General features: G+C 41.8%; 2 protein-coding genes across 13 annotated transcripts in view; one reads left to right on the forward strand and one right to left on the reverse strand.

Moving 5' to 3' along the window:
* The window catches only part of nf1a (neurofibromin 1a), a 374,121-nt gene that overhangs the window by 116,574 nt on the left and 238,080 nt on the right, over window positions 1-19,467 (reverse strand). The window lies entirely within an intron of this gene.
* LOC140187759 (uncharacterized) overlaps window positions 6,302-19,467 on the forward strand; it is a 29,352-nt gene continuing 16,186 nt past the window's right edge. For 2 of the 6 annotated variants that reach the window (XM_072243438.1, XM_072243439.1), the window contains exons 1-2: window positions 6,303-6,318; window positions 11,915-12,487. The gene's annotated coding sequence lies outside the window, so the exon portion shown is untranslated. The other 4 variants (XM_072243437.1, XM_072243443.1, XM_072243441.1 and 1 more) reach the window with 4 other exon arrangements.

The following is a 19,467-nucleotide window of genomic DNA, read 5'->3' on the forward strand; positions in this document are numbered from 1 at the left end:
CAACAACCCCTAATTTAATCTGAGCCTAATCACGGGACAATTTACAATGACTGGTATGCCTTTGGACTGTGCAAGGAAGCCGGACCCCAGGGGAAACCCACGCGGTCATGGGGAGAAGGCACAAACTCCTTACAGGCAGCAACGGGAATTGAACCGGGTTGCTGTTAACCACTATGCTACCATGCTGCCCTATAACCATAACAATTACAGCACGGAAACAGGCCATCTCGGCCCTTCTAGTCCGTGCCGAACTCTTACTCTCACCTAGTCCCACCGACCTGCACTCAGCCCATAACCGTCCATTCCTTTCCTGTCCATATAGCTGTCCAATTTAACTTTAAACGACAACATTGAACCTGTCTCAACCACTTCTGCTGGAAGCTTGTTCCACACAGCTACCACTCTCTGATTAAAGAAGTTCCCCCTCATGTTTCCCCTAAACTTTTGCCCTTTAACTCTCAATTCATATCCTCTTGTTTGAATCTCCCCCACTCGCAATGGAAAAAGCCTATCCACGTCAACTCTATCTATCCCCCTCATAATTTTAAATACCTCTATCAAGTCCCCCCTCAACCTTCTACGTTCCAAAGAATAAAGACCCAACCTGTTCAACCTTTCTCTGTAACTTAGGAGATGAAACCCAGGCAACATTCTAGTATATCTCCTCTGTACTCTCTCAATTTTCTTGACATCTTTCCTACAAATCGGTGACCAGAACTGTACACAATATTCCAAATTTGGCTTTACCAATGCCTTGTACAATTTCAACATTACATCCCAACTCCTATTTTGAATGCTGATTTATAAAGGCCAGCATACCAAAAGTTTTCTTCACAACCCTATCCACATGAGATTCCACCTTCAGGGAACCATGTACCATTATTCCTAGACCCCTCTGTTCTACTGCATTCTTCAATGCCCTACCATTCACCATGTACAAACCCCATTTCCAGAAAAGTTGGGATATTTTCCAAAATGCAATAAAAACAAAAATCTGTGATATGTTAATTCACGTGAACCTTTATTTAACTGACAAAAGTACAAAGAAAAGATCTTCAATAGTTTTACTGACCAACTTAATTGTATTTTGTAAATATACACAAATTTAGAATTTGATGGCTGCAACACACTCAACAAAAGTTGGGACAGAGTTAAAATAAGATTGAAAAGTGCACAGAATATTCAAGTAACACCGGTTTGGAAGACTCCACATTAAGCAGGCTAATTGGTAGCAGGTGAGATATCATGACTGGGTATAAAAGTAGCGTCCATCAAAGGCTCAGTCTTTGCAAGCAAGGATGGGTCGTGGCTCACCCCTTTGTGCCAAAATTCGTGACAGAATTGTTAGTCAGTTCAAAAGGCACATTTCTCAACGCAAGATTCCAGAGAATTTAGGTCTTTCAACATCTACAGTATGTAATATTGTGAAAAGATTCAGAGAATTCAGAGACATCTCAGTGCATAAAGGGCAAGGTCGGAAACCACTGTTGAATGCGCGTGATCTTCGAGCCCTCAGGCGGCACTGCCTAAGAAACTGTCATGCTACTGTGACAACTACAGCCACCTGGGCTCGGGAGTACTTCGGAAAACCATTGTCACTCAACACAGTCCGTTGCTGCATCCAGAAATGCAACTTGAAACTGTATTACGCAAGGAGGAAGCCATATATCAACTCTATGCAGAAACGCCGGCGAGTTCTCTGGGCCCGTGCTCATCTCAGATGGACCGAAAGACTGTGGAACCATGTGCTGTGGTCAGATGAGTCCACATTTCAGCTAGTTTTCAGAAAAAACGGGCGTCGAGTTCTCCATGCCAAAGATGAAAACGACCATCCAGATTGTTATCAGCGAAAGGTGCAAAAGCCAGCATCTGTGATGGCATAGGGGTGCATCAGTGCCTACGGCTTGGGTGATTTGCATGTATGTGAAGGTACCATTGACTCTGAGGCGTATATTAGGATTTTAGAGAGACATATGTTGCCATCAAGGCAACGTCTTTTCCCGGGACGCCCATGCTTATTTCAGCAGGACAATGCCAGACCACATTCTGCATGGGCTACAACAGCGTGGCTTTGTAGACACAGAATGCGTGTGCTTGACTGGCCTGCTGCCAGTCCAGATCTATCTCCTATTGACAATGTATGGCGCATCACGAAGAGGAGAATTAGACAACGGAGACCACGGACTGTTGAGCAGCTGAGGTCTTATATCAAGCAAGAATGGACAAAATTTCGAATTGCAAATCTACTACAATTAGTATCCTCAGTTCCAAAATGATTAAAAAGTGTATTTAAAAGGAAAGGTGATGTAACACAATGGTAAACATGCCTCTGTCCCAACTTTTGCTGAGTGTGTTACAGCCATCAAATTCTAAATTTGTGTATGTTTACAAAATACAATTAGGTTGGTCAGTAAAACTATTGAAAATCTTTCCTTTGTACTCTTGTCAGTTAAATAAAGGTTCACGTGAATTAACATATCACAGATTTTTGTTTTTATTGCATTTTGGAAAATATCCCAACTTTTCTGGAAATGGGGTTTGTATGTAAATGTAGCACCTCACACTTATCAGCATTAAACTCCATCTGCCATCTTTCAGCCCACTCTTCTAACTGGCCTAAATCTCTCCGCAAGCTTTGAAAACCTACTTCCTTATCCACAATTCCACCTATCTTAGTATCATCTGCATACTTACTAATCTAGTTTACCACCCGATCATCCAGATCATTAATATATATGACAAACAACATTGGACCCAGTACAGATCCCTGAGGGACACCACTAGACACCAGCCTCCAGTCTGACAAACAGTTATCCACCACTACTCTCTGGTGTCTCCCATCCAGCCACTGCTGAATCCATTTTACTACTTCAATATTAATACCTAACGATTGAACCTTCCTAACTAACCTTCTGTGTGGAACCTTGTCAAAGGCCTTACTGAAGTCCATATAGACAACATCCACCGCTTTACCCTCGTAAACTTTCCTAGTAACCTCTTCAAAAAATTCAATAAGATTTGTCAAACATGACCTTCCGCGCACAAATCCATGTTGACTGTTCCTAATCAGACCCTGTCTATCCAGATAATTATGTATACTGTCTCTAAGAATACTTCCCATCAATTTACTCACCACTGACGTCAAACTCACAGGCCGATAATTGCTAGGTTTACTCTTAGAACCCTTTATAAACAATGGAACAACATGAGCAATACGCCAATCCTCCGGCACCATCCCCGTTTCTAATAACATTTGAAATATTTCTTTCAGAGCCCCTGCTATTTCCACACTAACTTCCCTCAAGGTCCTAGGGAATATCCTGTCAGGACCCGAAGATTTATCCACTATTATATTCCTTAAAAGCGCCAGTACTTCCTCTTCTTTAATCATCATACTTTCCATAACTACCCTTCTTGTTTTCCTTACCTTACACAATTCAACATCCTTCTCCTTAGTGAATACCGAAGAAAAGGAATTGTTCAAAATCTCCCCTATCTCTTTTGACTCCGCACATAGCCGTCCACTCTGATTCTCTAAGGGACCAATTTTATCCCTCACTATCCTTTTGCTATTAATATAACTGTCGAAACCCTTTGGATTTATTTTCACCTTACTTGGCAAAGCAGCCTCATATCTTCTTTTAGCTTTTCTGATTTATTTCTTAAGATTCTTTTTGCATTCTTTGTATTCCTCGAGTACCTCATTTACTCCAAGCTGCCTATATTTATTGTAGATCCCCCCTGTTTTTCCGAACCAGGTTTCCAATATCCCTTGAAAACAATGGCTCTCTCAAACTTTTAACCTTTCCTTTCAACCTAACAGGAACATAAAGATCCTGTACCCTCAAAATTTCACCTTTAAATGATCTCCATTTCTCTATTACATCCTTCCCATAAAACAAATTATCTCAATCCACTCCTTCTAAATCCTTTCGCATCTCCTCAAAGTTAGCCTTTCTGCAATCAAAAATCTCAACCCTAGGTCCAGTCCTATCCTTCTCCATAATTATATTGAAACTAATGGGATTGTGATCACTGGACCCGAAGTGCTCCTCAAAACACACCTCCATCACCTGCCCTATCTCATTCCCTAACAGGAGATCCAACACTGCCCCTTCTCTAGTTGGTACCTCTATGTACTGCAGACATTTTACAAACTCCAAACCATCCAGCCCTTTTATAGAATGGGTTTCCCAGTCCATGTGTGGAAAATTAAAATCTCCCACAATCACAACCTTGTGCTTACTACAAATATCTGCTATCTCCATACAAATTTGCTCCTGCAATTCTCGCTCCCCATTAGGTGGTCTATAATACACACCTTTAAGCGTTACTACACCTTTCCATTCCTCAATTCCACCCAAATATCCTTCCTAGACGAGTCCACTAATCTATCCTGCCACAGCACCGCTGTTATATTTTCTCCAACAAGCAATGCAACACCTCCCCCTCTTGCCCCTCCTATTCTATCACACCTGAAGCAACAAAATCCAGGAATATTTAGTTGCCAATCACACCCCTCCTGCAACCATGTTTCACTAATAGCTACAACAACATATTTCCAGGTATCAATCCATGCTCTAAGCTTATCCACCTTTCTTACTATGCTCCTAGCATTAAAATAGATGCATTTAAGAAACTCTCCATCTCTTACTCTCTGTTTATCCCTAATGGTGCAAACAACTTTATTATCTTTTTCTTCCTTCTCCCCTATATCTTCGGTCTGAGCGCTCCCATTCTCTGTCCCCTACCTAACCTCCCTCACACACTGTCTACTAGCTTTCTCTGTTCGTGAACTAACCTCTTCTCTCCTAGTCTCTTCAATTTGATTCCCACCCCCCAACCATTCTAGTTTAAAGTCTCCTCAGTAGCCTTCGCAAATCTCCCCGCCAGGATATTGGTCCCCCTTGGATTCAAGTGCAACCCGTCCTTTTTGTACAGGTCACGCCTGTGCCAAAAGAGGTCCCAATGATCCAAAAACTTGAATCCCTCCTCCCTGCTCCAATCCCTCAGCCATGCATTTATCCTCCACCTCATTCCATTCCTACTCTCACTGCCGCGTGGCACAGGCAGTAATCCCGAGATTACTACCTTTGCAGTCCTTCTTCTCAACTCCCTTCCTAACTCCCTATATTCTCCTTTCAGGACCTCTTCCCTTTTCCTGCTTATGTCATTGGTACCTATATGTACCACGACCTCTGGCTCCTCACCGTCCCACTTCAGGATATCTTGGATGCGATCAGGAACATCCAGACCCTGGCACCAGGGAGACAAACTACTATCCAGGCCTCCTGACTGCGTCCACAGAATCGCCTATCTGACCCCCTAACTATCGAGTCCCCTATTACTACTGCCCTCCTCTTCCTTTCCCTACCCTTCTCAGCTACAGGGCCGGAACCTGTGCTGGAGGCACGGCCACTGTTGCTTCCCCAAGGTAAGCTGTACCCCCCCCCCCAACATTACTCAAACAGGAGTACTTATTGTCAAGGGGCACAGCCACTGGGGTACTCTCTAGTACCTGACTCTTCCCCTTCTCCTTCCTAACCATGACCCACTTGTCTTCCTCCCGTGGCCCCGACGTGACCACCTGCCTGTAACTCCTCACTCTCCCTGACCAGACGAAGGTCATCAAGCTGCAGTTCCAGTTCCCTAACACGGTCGATTAGGAGCTGCAGCTTGATGCACCTGGCACAGATGTGGACATCCGGGAGGCTGGGAGACTCCAGGACCTCCCACATCCGACACCGAGAACAACAAGCTGCCCTCACACTCATACCTCCCCCTTTCCTCAAATAACAGGAAAAATTGAAAACCGAACCTACTTTGCCTCACCTGTTTCCGCCTAAGCCCGTGGAGCCAAAGCCCTTAAGCCTTCACTCTGCTTCTGGCTCACTCCACTGCCCGTTGTATAAGGCTGTGTTCCTTTTAAATCTTCCACGCTTCACTGCCCGACATCACACACCTGTGCAGTCCTGCCTCTCTTAACTCCGATGAGAAAAAGAAAAATTCAAAATGGCTTCCGCCGCACTCCCGCTCCGATTCTCAGACTTCCTTCTCCAAATTTCTTATCGGCATGAAGCAAGTTATGCTGCTAACAGACACTTGAGATATTCATTTTTTAAATGGATAATACTTTAAATTGCTGGATTAATCAATCCAGATTATTTTATGGCCATAGGATTTCAATTCAATGGCAACCATACAAATTAAATTAGGACCAAAATCTAACTCTGAAAATTGAAAGATTGCAGATCCTGGAAATCTGAAATAAAATGAGGAAAATGCTGAAAACACCCAGCAAATCAGGCCATATCTATGGTAAGTTTGAAGACCTTCTTATAAGAACCCAGATAAAGTCAAATTCTTGTGTGACCCTGGGTTCTTTCTAATAAAGGGCTCTTGAACTCAAAGATTAGTTCCATTTCTCTTTCCATGTCTGCTGCCTGCCCTGTTAAATTATTCCAATATTTTCTATTTTTGCAAGGGATAGATTTTAAATACAGAGGGTTAAGAATCTTTTAGACAAAGTCTGCAGAGGTACAAACATGAGTACAGTCAAACATTTCAATTAAAATGCACAATGAAAAACAGAGTGGAATTTTCTAATGCTTGCTATTTAAGCAAAGGATTTATGTCGAAATGTAGCTCAATTGTACAGATTGCCTTCAAGACTAAGCTTCACCAAAGCACACTTCGCAATACTTGCTCGTTAATGTTAATATCTAATCAGGCAACCATGTGGCAGCAACTCAATGCATACGAATGTCAAGAGTTTCAGTTGTTTTTCAGACTAAACATCAGAATGGGGAAGAAAGAAAGTTGTATCAGTATCAGAATCACTAACACTAGAGATTCTGGAAGCTTTCAGGAACGAACTCAAAATTCTGAAGGAACTCAGTAGGTCCGGTAACATCTATGCAGGGGAATAAATAGTTAACATTTTAGGCTGAGGCCCTTCATCAGATTTTGCAGCAGTACACTCAATCCCTTCATCAGTATTCATACAGACCATAAATATTTACGTGAATTTATATACATGGCACTCAATATAAAATAATAAGTTGTCTGAATATCCCGTATATGCGCGGAGCAAGAATGACAAATGTGTAGTATGATTAAATGTTTTCACTGTGTCATGTTAGCAATGCTGGGCAACTTAAAGTGAGGGAGCACAAACCAAGCCCACCATGAGAAAAAGAGAGAGAGAGACCACACATCGGAGGTCCAGTCAGGTCATCACACGATCAATTGGCCTTAATCGATCCGATACAGTTCACTCATAATAAGGCATTTGTTACTGAATGCATTGAGGCACAGGCCACTCCAGGCACTGTAACACAACTCTGGTCATGTAAAAATCCCAAATCATTAGTGTGTTCCTGCATGGAATCTTCCTCCTGTAAGATGCCCTTTTGAAATTTGGAGAGAAAGTGAGGGGAGTGGAGGAATGATGGAGGAACCATTCTAATATTACTCCCACACCTCAAGGAATTTGGGCATCATATCACCCCTCCAATCATACACAACAGGGGCTTAGTTAAAAATAAATAATCAGGGAGGAATAAGAGTGTAGGAGAAAAAAGGCAAGTATCAAATATTGGCAGGACCTCAAGGGTGGTAATCTCAGGATTGCTACCTGTGCTAGGTGCCAGTGAGGGTAGGAATAGGATGCTCTGGAGGATAAACACGTGGCTGAGGAACTGGTGTAGGGGACAGGGTTTCAGATTTCAAGATCATTGGGACCTCTTCTGGGGCAGGTGGGACCTGTACAAGAGAGACGCGTTACACTTGAACTACAGGGGGATCAATATCCTTTCAGGGAGGTTTGTTAGTGCTATTGGGGAGGCTTTAAACTAGATTTGCTGGGGGATGGGAACCAGTGTGCCAGAGCTGACAGTGTGGCTGGGGTGAAAATAAATGATGTTAAAAGTTCAAGCAAATCCGCTGATAGAAAGGTTGTGAGTGGTGGTAAAAATCTTCTGAGGTGTATATATTTCAATGCTAGGACTATTGTGGGGAAGGCGGATGAGTTGAGAGCGTGGATTGACACGTGGAATTATGACGTTATAGCAATTAGTGAAACTTGGCTACAGGAGGGGCAGGACTGGCAGCTTAATATTCCAGGGTTCTGATGTTTCAGATGTGATCGAGGCAGAGGAATGAAAGGTGGGGGAGTAGCATTGCTTGTTAGGGAAAATATTACAGCAGTGCTCAGGCAGGACAGATTAGAGGGCTTGTCTACTGAGTCCTTATGGGTGGAGCTGAGAAACAGGAAAGGTATGGCCACATTAGTGGGATTGTATTACAGACCATCCAATAGCCAACGAGGCTTGGAAGAGCAAATCTGCAGAGAGATAGCAGGCAACTGCAGGAAACATAAAGTTGTGGTGGTAGGGGATTTTAATTTTCCATACATTTATTGGGACTCCCATACTGTTAGGGGTCTAGATGGTTTAGAGTTTGTAAAGTGTGTTCAGGAAAGTTTTCTAAATCAATATATAGAGGCACCAACTAGGGGGGATGCAATATTGGATCTCCTGTTAGGAAACGAGTTAGGACAAGTGACGGAAGTCTGTGTAGGGGAGCACTTTGGTTCCAGTAATCATAACACCATTAGTTTCAATTTGATCATGGACAAGGATAGATCTGGTCCTAGGGTTGAGGTTCTGAACTGGAAGAAGGCCAAATTTGAAGAAATGAGAAAGGATCTAAAAAGCGTGGATTGGGACAGGTTGTTCTCTGGCAAAGATGTGATTGGTAGGTGGGAAGCCTTCAAAGGAGAAATTTTGAGAGTGCAGAGTTTGTATGTTCCCGTCAGGATTAAAGGCAAATTGAATAGGAATAAGGAACCTTGGTTCTCAAGGGATATTGCAACTCTGATAAAGAAGAAGAGGGAGTTGTATGAAACGTATAGGAAACAGGGAGTAAACCAGGTGCTTGAGGAGTACAAGAAGTGCAAGAAAATACTTAAGAAAGTAATCAGGAGGGCTAAAAGAAGACATGAGGTTGCCTTGGCAGTCAAAGCGAAGGATAATCCAAAGAGCTTTTACAGGTATATTAAGAGCAAAAGGATTGTAAGGGATAAAATTGGTCCTCTTGAAGATCACAGTGGTCGGCTATGTGCGGAACCAAAGGAAATGGGGGAGATCTTAAATAGGTTTTTTGCGTCTGTATTTACTAAGGAAACTGGCATGAAGTCTATGGAATTGAGGGAATCAAGTCGTGAGATCATGGAAACTATACAGATTGAAAAGGAGGAGGTGCTTGCTGTCTTGAGGAAACTTAAAGTGGATAAATCCCCGGGACCTGACAGAGTGTTTCCTCGGACCTTGAAGGAGACTAGTGTTGAAATTGCGGGGGCCCTGGCAGAAGTATTTAAAATGTTGCTGTCTACGGGTGAGGTGCTGGAGGATTGGAGAGTGGCTCATGTTGTTCCGTTGTTTCAAAAAGGATCGAAAAGTAATCTGGGAAATTATAGGCCGGTGAGTTTAACGTCGGTAGTAAGTAAGTTATTGGAGGGACTACTAAGAGACAGAATCTACAAGCATTTGGATAGACAGGGACTTACTAGGGAGAGTCAACATAGCTTTGTGCGTGGTAAGTCATGTTTGACCAATCTATTGGAGTTTTTTGAGGAGGTTACCAGGAAAGTGAATGAAGAGAAGGCAGTGGATATTGTCTACATGGATTTCAGTGAGGCCTTTGACAAGGTCCCGCATGGGAGGTTAGTTAGGAAAATTATATATGGAGAGGTGGTAAATTGGATTAGACATTGGCTCAATGGAAGAAGCCAAAGAGTGGTGGTAGAGAATTGCTTCTCTGAGTGGAGGCCGGTGACTAGTGGTGTGCCACAGGGATCAGTGCTGGGTCCATCGTTATTTGTCATCTATATCAATGACCTGGATGATAATATGGTAAATTGGATCAGCAAATTTGCTGATGATACAAAGATTGGAGGTGTAGTAGACAGTGAGGAAGGTTTTCAGAGCCTGCAGAGGGACTTGGACCAGCTGGAAAAATGGGCTGAAAAATGGCAGATGGAGTTTAATACTGACAAGTGTGAGGTATTGCACGTTGGAAGGACAAACCAAGGTAGAACATACAGGGTTACTGGTAAGGCACTGAGGAGTGCAGTAGAACAGAGGGATCTGGGAATACAGATACAAAATTCCCTAAAAGTGGCGTCACGAGTAGGTAGAGTCGTAAAGAGAGCTTTTGGTACATTGGCCTTTATTAATCAAAGTATTGAGTATAAAGAGCTGGAATGTTATGATGAGGTTGTATAAGGCATTGGTGAGACCGAATCTGGAGTACTGTGTTCAGTTTTGGTCACCAAATTACAGGAAGGATATAAATAAGGTTGAAAGAGTGCAGAGAAGGTTTACAAGGATGTTGCCAGGACTTGAGAAACTCAGTTACAGAGAAAGGTTGAATAGGTTAGGACTTTATTCCCTGCAGCGTAGAAGAATGAGGGGAGATTTGATAGAGGTATGTAAAATTATGATGGGTATAGATAGAGTGAATGCAAGCTGGCTTTTTCCACTGAGGCAAGGGGAGAAAAAAACCAGAGGACATGGGTTAAGGGTGAGGGGGGAAAAGTTTAAAGGGAACATTAGAGGGGGCTTCTTCACACAGAGAGTGGTGGGAGTATGGAATGAGCTGCCAGATGAGGTGGTAAATGCGGGTTCTTTTTTAACATTTAAGAATAAATTGGACAGATACATGGATGGGAGGTGTATGGAGGGATATGGTCCGTGTGCAGGTCAGTGGGACTAGGCAGAAGATGGTTCGGCACAGCCAAGTAGGGCCAAAAGGCCTGTTTCTGTGCTGTAGTTTCTGTGGTTTCTATGGTAAATCAGTTTCATCCTCAAAAAGATTAAATCACATTGTTTAATCTAACATTCAAATACTGTTACCTTGGAGGAATAGTTATTTATTTATTTAGAGATACAGCGCAGAAGATGTAAGTAATAAAGTCAATTCAATTCAATTCAGAAGCTTCTCAAAGTCAAACCCCATGTTCCTGTCATGAGAGGTGGGAATGGGTAAGGGTGGCCAACAGGGCTCTGGTGATGTTGTCCAGTGGATACAATAGATTACAGAAACATTGATGAACTCCAACCTTACCATCAACTTTGGATGATGGGGACGGGAGATCGTCAATGGCCTCTGCTCCACTGGGACCTAAGGGCCCAAGAAGACAGTGCAGATCAGGCTTTTCCAGCCCAATGAGCTGTGCTACCCAGCAACCTACCTATTCAACACTAGCCTAATCACAGGACAATTTACAATGACCAATAAATCTACTAACTGGTATGCCTTTGGACTGTGGGAAAAAACTGGAGCACCTGGAGGAAACCTATGTGGTTACGGGGAGATTGTATGAACTCCTTACAGACGGCACCGAATTGAACTCTGACGCCCCAAGTTGTAATAGCACCGCAGTAACCTCTCTGCAGAGTGACGCAGCAGAAGTTTAAATAAGTGCAATTATTTTATAATTCTCTACAATTCCAAGCAGAAACTACTGCATCCTTTGGGGAACATGAGGTAGATTCAAAATGTATTCAGCCCAAAAGATTGTTAAGGAATCAATCGTATTTCTGCAAACTGCATATTGGCCACGAATTACTGACAAGCACAAGGAAAGGTCAAAGGGGAGGCAAAATGAAACAGCACCAGTTTCCCTTGAAATCTAGAAAAACATTTTTAACCACAAGTGTCTTTAATGAGGTCCAGACTATGAATTAAGTTTTCAATACGGTGTCAGAAGTCCGTCCTTCCACTCAGCTTGATGCTTCCTCTTCATCAGTACTTCACTGAACTATATTGTTTAGACGGTTCAGCCAAGAAAGTTCTATATAAGGGTTCTAAATCAATTAAAATGAAACTTGCTTCCCATTCTCTGCTGCAGGAACTTTTATTCAAAGCTAAACTTGCAAATGGATTCCAATACTATCGTATGGCAACCTGGGAAGAGGAAGAGAGAAGCCAGGCGCGACATTTCACAGAGAAGCCGTGCAGGGTGCAGAGTTGCACCAGCGCAGGTTGAGTAATAGCACACACATGTTTAACCTCGGTTTATTGGAAGAGCAGGAGAAAACTGCAATGTCACAAACAGGTTTACAATAAATGTGGTTTTGTTGACTGCAGCACAGCAGCACACAACACAGTACAAATATGGCATTCATTGTTAAACTTTTAATGGATGTTGGACCGAACTGTACTTGCTAGCAATACTGCTACTAATTTCTTCACATCCGGACAGCGTACTGTGCTCTTACTTCCCTTTTACTAAAACCTCAAAATTAACAAGTGACAGCACCACAACAGATGAACTTGATTGGTTTTGAGTGTTAACTCCATTACTAACAGTGACAATAAATGCAAAGTGATCAATCTCACAGGAATCTCCGCTTCAACGTGTAGTGCCCAGCAAAGGTTGTACTAGACGCATCCTTCAAACTCCAGATCCAAGCTCTCTGTGGTAAGTGTTTTCAAGAGCATGAGTGATTGTGTTTTGATAGAGGCACTGATGAACTTCCTCACAGAAGAATGGAGCACTCAGTTTTGAATGTGACTATACAAGAAGGCGAATGCAGAGTGAACAGTGTGTCAACTGAGTGAGGCAACAAGCGATGTAAGTAAAAGGCGCAGAGAGTAATGAGTGGAGATTTGGAGGAATGGAGGTAAATGAGAGAAGTAAACAGACCTCGGCTCGGTGAGGATGGCCCACAGTGTATGGCTCTTCTGCTACTGAAGAGCTGGGGGCTGGGTTGAGTGAGGGAGCCCCTCGTGTAGCAGCATACCACCCCAGAATGAGCAATGCTATTGATGTGTAGGAATGTAAAGGAGGGGCTCCCAACCTGGGCATAATGAAGGTTAGGAACCCCTGACTAAAAGCATTGATTATGTTTAAAGAATGAAAAGGCATTGCACGGTTTAATCTCATAAATACTTTTTCTGAATAAAGTTTATTTTGAGAAAAATGCCCTTTACGAAATAACAACCTAATGTGGTTATCTGATTATAGTATCATTCAAATTACTAGAGATAGATGGGGTGCAGGGAGTTTGGTGGCAGATTGCTTTAGAATTCAAAGTTATTGTAAACCTAAGAAAGATCAATTCTACATCAAATCCACTTCATGGTGCCAATCTTAAAAACACTGCTTATGGTTGTTTCTACACAGAGTATTATTCTGAATACAAGTCAGATCTAAAGTAAACTGCTGATAAAAAATAACAGTTTCATTCTCCATTGAAACTAATTTATCGTGGTGATTTATATGTAAATGGAGTCATATAATGCCATTAACTCAAACCTCTCTCAGACACTCAGTATAAATGACTGATTTTTACTTTTAAGAACAGTGGGAGCAGTGCAGCCAAACACAGCAGTTGTTCGCGTCAAACTGCAGCCCTAACAACAAGGAAATGTCAGGGCAATCACGCCCTTCCCCCCCCAAATGGCATGCTTTCTTTATCAATGAGAAGCAATTTGGTTTTCTTTGCAATTTGAAGTGTTTATAATAATGTCACCAAAGTTCTGGCTCACTGGTTACACTTTCACCTCTCTGTCATAAAACTGTGTGTACAAATCCCATTCTCAGCACTCAAGCACTTAATAATTGCTAAGCAACACACGTACACAATGCTGGAGAAACTCAGCAGGTCAGGCAGCATCTATGGAAAAAGCAAACAGTCGATGTTTTGGGCCAAGACCCTTCGTCATGCATTTCACATTAATGCTTTTCCATAGATGCTGCCTGACCTGCTGTGTTCCTTGAGCACTATGTGTGAATTGCTTTGGATTTCCAGCGTCTACTGATTTTTTTCATGTTCCTAATACTTGCTAATGCAGTATGGTACACTACTAAAGAAATGTTTTCTGATGAAGGGTCTCAACCTGAAATGTCAGCTCTTCATTCCTCTCCAGAGATGCTGCCTGACCTGAGTTTTTCCGGCAGCTTGTGTGCGTTGCTCTAGACACAGCATCCACTGAACCTCTTGTGTTCGTTATTATCTTCCTGTCAAAGAAAACTCATGACTTCTCTTTTGCTAGTTGCAAAAGGAACCCATGACAATATTATTCAGCCATTACCTCACGTTTGTGGGTCCTTAAGATATCCATTTTCTGTGCAATCAAACGACGAGTTCAAAAAGGAAATATACGAACAGTGGAAGTGTCCTGAAGTCTCCAGAGGTGGTTAAGGGGAATCATAAACACAAGAGATTCTGTGATGTTGGAAATTTTGAGCAACACATACAAAATGTTGGATGAACTCAGTAAGTCAGACAGCATCTAAGGAGGGGGATAAATAGTTGGTTTTTCTGGTTGAGACCTTTCATCAGCACTGAAACATCAATCGTTTATTCCCCTCCATAGGTGCTGCCTAGGTTCCTCCAGAATTTTCTGCGTGTTGCTCTGTATCAGAATCAGGTTTATTGTCACTGTCCTATATGAGGTGAAATGAGTTATTTTGCACCAGCAGTACAGTGCTATATAAATCATTGACTATCTTGGAAATTTTGCCACTGACAATTTTTGAAATGTGACAATGGGAGTAATTAACAGTGGTCATGTCTGTCACACAAGATTTAATTCTCTCTCTGACAAACACCTTGTATAATTTAAACTTGAACTTCACATATGGACTTTGTGAGCTGGGGAAAATAGGGGCTGGAAAAGTGATACAAAATTATGCATTATTGCAATGGTACATGAATGGATGAATTAAATGTGCAATGAAACTGCCTGCATGTACTTTTTGTGCAGCCATTAACAGTTTAGGGAAGTGACATTGATGTCAGCCATTTTGTAGAAGCTGCATTGTAGATTCCTGTCACGAAGCACCTTTCCACAATTAGACCTTAGAGACAGTAAAATCAAATAATCAACTTTTCCTAAGCCACATGCACTTTGCAGCCAATTGTATGTCGGTAGTATCATCTGAAACTTAATGCTGCTCAATCAATTCAAGTCAATGCAAATTATTGCAATAAACCAAGTATTAAGAAGTAGTAATAGTCAATATAATACTGGCTTATGAGACAGCATTTAAAATATGTTACCAAAGGCTCTTGCAAATTTCTACTGAGGTACAATGAAGAGCATGCTCATTGGCTGCATCATCAGTTGGTATGGAGGGGCCACAGCACAGGACTAGAAAAATCGGTAGAGAGTTCTAAACTCAGCCAGCTCCACCACGGGCACTAGCCTCCTCAGTATCAAGGAGATCTTCAGAAAGCGATGCCTCAAAATGGAGGCATCCACCATTGAGGACCACACCCCTCAGGTCATGTCCTCTTCTCATTACTACCACCAGAGAGGAGGCACAGGGGCCTGAAGACACACACTCAACATTTTAGGAACAGCTTCTTCCCCTCCACCATCAGATTTCTGAACAGTCCATTAATCCATCAACACTTCCTCACTAATTTTTGCTCTCTTTTCGCACTACTTATTTTATCTTCTTTATTATATACTTTTTATTATAATTTGTAGTATATATTTTATATAACCAAGTCCTCTTAAACAGAGTACTTTGCCAGCTGAAATTAGAAAGCTATTTTCCCAATAGCTAGGTTACCTGAACAGAAGTAATATGCACGATGTTTAAAAATGCATCATCATTATTGGAAACACAAAAAAAAATCTGCCGATACTGGAAATCCAGAGCAACACACACAAAATGCTGGAGGAACTCAGCAGGTCAGGCAGCATCCATAGAAAAGAGTACACAGTTGACTTTTCAGGGTGAGAGCCTTCTTCAGGACTGGGGGAGGGGTGTAACATGTATGAATAAAAAGGTGGTGGGAGGCATCTCCCCCCTTCCCTCTCAGTTCTGGAGAAGGGTCTTGGCCTGAAACTTCAACTCTTTACTCTTTTCCTTTGATGCTGCCTGACCTGCTAAGTTCCTTCTCTTCACTATTGGACGCATCAAGTTTTCATTTGTAAGTGATGCAGCAATGATGCAGGTATATATTCTAAGTCTGACTTTCACTGCAGGGAATATGTCTAAAGAATCACTTGGAAACTGCAGTATATCACACAAAAAAGTGCTTACAGTCTATTATTCAATTTCTTCATGCTTAAATTCTGTCAGCACTGGTTAGAAGTATTTGAACAAACAAATACTGTAGGGTTGAGTGTCGAAGTACGATAAGAGACCTATAACATTATTTAAAACACATTTAATGTCCTGTAACATTCAGTAATTATTATACCAATAGTAGTAGTAACAAATTATGGACTAAATCACTTTATTGGTGTGCTGACCTGACAGATCTGCAGCAGGCTGCCAATGCAGTACTTTCAGCCTTGGCCACAATCCATACTGCAAACCTGTTGACTTGCACAAAGCAGATAGCATCGCGGTTCCGGAATAGACCATCAGATTACAACTAGAGATTGAAATCAAGTGTGAAAATAGGGCCCCAAAGCCAACAGTATGATTGGGATATTCACCTAATTTCAGGAAATGAAATCATGACAGAAGTTTCAAAAAGAGTTGAAAGCTCTTTGTGCAACTCTTGCCAAAGGAGACTGCAGTGATCTGTATTCTCTTACTGATGGCTGAAAACACAATAATAACTCAGTTCTTTCCATAAAATATTTTATTGTTAGCATCTCATGTAAGAAGGATAAGTAAATAGCAGACACAAAATGACTTCAATATGCTGTGCATATTATTACACTTTTGTTGAAAAGGCAAGTTAAGGTCCTATACAAAATTCAAAAAATAGGATGCCAAAAGAGCATATAGACAAGGTCAGAGTGTGGGCAAGGTAATGGCAAATACAATGCAAGCGAATCTCCCTCCCCCACCCCTCCCCACCAAACTCCAAGATGTACCCAACTGCTGCTCTTTCTCCTAGTTCTTTTGTTCCTTCATTTTCAGCCACAGATCCTCCTAAAAGCAAGAAAAATTAACTAGGGTAATTAGGAAAAGAAGGGGTCCTCTTCTGGATCAACATGGTTGTCTATGAGTAGACCCACACGAGATGAGGAGCTGTTAAATGAATATTTCTTATCAGTATTTGCCATGAAGAACATCATGGAAGCTAAGGAATTGCACTGTAAAATGGTAAAACTTGGTAAGTTAAACCAAGCAGGACTTACTAAGCAAATGAAAAAGTTGTAGAACAGAAGGGCCTAAGGTTACATGTACAGAGTGGTGGCACAGGTAGACGGGGTGATGAAGAAGGCGTTTGGCATGCTTGCCTTCAGTAGTCAGGGGACTGAGTACAGAAGTTAGGATGTCACATTGCAACTGTGCAAGTGCACCCACGCTGTCGTAGTGTGCTCAGTTCTGATTGCCCAGCTATAAGAAGGATGCTATTAAGCTGCAAAGGGTGCAGAAAAGATTTACAAGGATGTTACTGGAACAGGGGGACTTAGTAATAAGGGGAACTTATAAAAGAGAGTGGTTGTAGACTCTTAAATAGAGATATGGGTGATATAAAAAATGGAGGGCTATGTCAGAGAGAAGAGTTAGGTTGAGTTTAGAGTTGATAAAAGGATCAGCATAACATCATGGGCCGAAGGGCCTGTACTGTGCTGTTCTATCAGGAGGTGGATAGGCTACAACTTATAGGCATAGATAAGGTGGATGGTTAGTCTTTTTCCCAAGGCTGGGGAGTCTAAAACTAGAGCATGTAGATTTAAGGTGAGATCCGGGGAAGATTTAAAAGGGAGCTGAGGGGAAACTTTTTCCACACTGAGGGTAGTAGGTACAGGAATAGGAACGAGTTGCCAGAGGAATATTTCAAATAAAAAAAACATTTAGACAGATACATGGACAGAAAAAGTTTACAGGGGTATAGGCCAAGTACAGGCAAACAGGTATCTTAGCCGGCATGGGTGAGTTGTGCCAAGGGGTCTTTTTCCATGCTGTACAACTCTATAACAATTCCGAATGGTTTCAGATTCTGCCCAACAGTAGTTCTTCCTAAGTTTAAAATCAATCTACTGTGAGGACCATGCGTAAGCAGTTCATTACAAAGTTGCTGACTAAATAACGCTTCTGAAGATGGAATCAGTACATACAAAATAGAGGATTTTTTTTCAGAAGGAGGGCACCAATTTACTCATGACTACTGGCCAATAAAAAGTGGAAATTCTGGAATTAGCTATCCAAAGAGTAGGAATGGAACATCTTAAGACATGCAATTTTTAAATGTTGATTACCAACCAATACTATCTTCCAATGATATTCAAAGGGGAACAGCCACTCAAAGGGGAAGTACAATTAATGCTGTGTCTGAGTGTGCACTGAGAAGCTGTTCAGTTATCTCTGTCCTCTATTCAGGAAAAGCTAGCCAGTGCACAAACACAAGAGATTCGGCAGATGCTGGAAATCCAGAATAACATACACAACATGCTAGAGGAACTCAGAGGTTAGGCAATACCTTCCGGATAAAGAAATTCTTCCCCATCTTTGTTCTAAAGGGACGTCCCTCTATTTTGAGGATGTGCCTCTGGTCCTAGACTCATCCACCACCCACTTTATGAAACATTTGTTTATGTTTCAATGAAATTCCACTGCTCCCGCCCCCCCCCCGCCCATTCTTATAAATTCTAGAGAGTACCGGCCCAGAGCCATCAAACACTCCTCATACTTTACCCCTTCCAATCCTGCAATCATTCTTGTTAACCTCCTCTGGATCTTCTCCAATGCCAGCACATCTTTTCTTCGATAAGGCTCAAAACTGATCATAATGCTCTGTGTTGTTTGACCAATCCCTAAAAAGCCTCAGCATTGCATCCTTGCTCTTATATTCTAGTCCTCTTGAAATGAATGCTAATATTGCATTTGCTTTCCTTACCACTGATTCAACCTGCAAGTTAACCCTTAGGGAATCCTTCACAAGGACTCCTAAGTCCATTTACATCTCTGATTTTTGAATTTTCTCCCCATTTAGAAAATAGTATACACTGTAATTCCTTCTACCAAAATGCTTGGCCATACACTTCCATACACTATATTCTACCTGTCACTTCTTTGCTCATTCTCCCAATCAGTCTAAGTTCTTCTGCACACTCACTTTATCCTCAGAGCCAGATGGTCCTGATTACGTAGTGTAACAAAACTGTCAATAGCTTACCCCTACTTCCATGTGCACAAGAGAAGGAGAGAACTGAAAATAACGGCCCAGATAAAGCTGTGTTCTAACTCTGCTTTGTGTTAAACTATTAACTTTTAAAGTTAGTCTATTCCCTGGAGATTTAAAATTTTAAAATATGAAAATATAAAATTATCTAAACAGGGATAAAGCAATTAAAGTCATTCATGGAACAAAAACATTAAATAATTAAAAAATGTGAACTATCTTATTGTTACCTTCCTCCTCTTGGCTATAAAATTTCCACGGAGTAAGTGAAGCATTAAAGCACATCTGTGCTTTACCTCTGGACCTACTTAAATCAAATCCTGTACCCACTGCCACATACATGAGTATGTGT

This window comes from Mobula birostris, chromosome 25, assembly GCF_030028105.1.
Source record: "Mobula birostris isolate sMobBir1 chromosome 25, sMobBir1.hap1, whole genome shotgun sequence".
Classification (NCBI taxonomy): Eukaryota; Metazoa; Chordata; class Chondrichthyes; order Myliobatiformes; family Myliobatidae; genus Mobula; species Mobula birostris.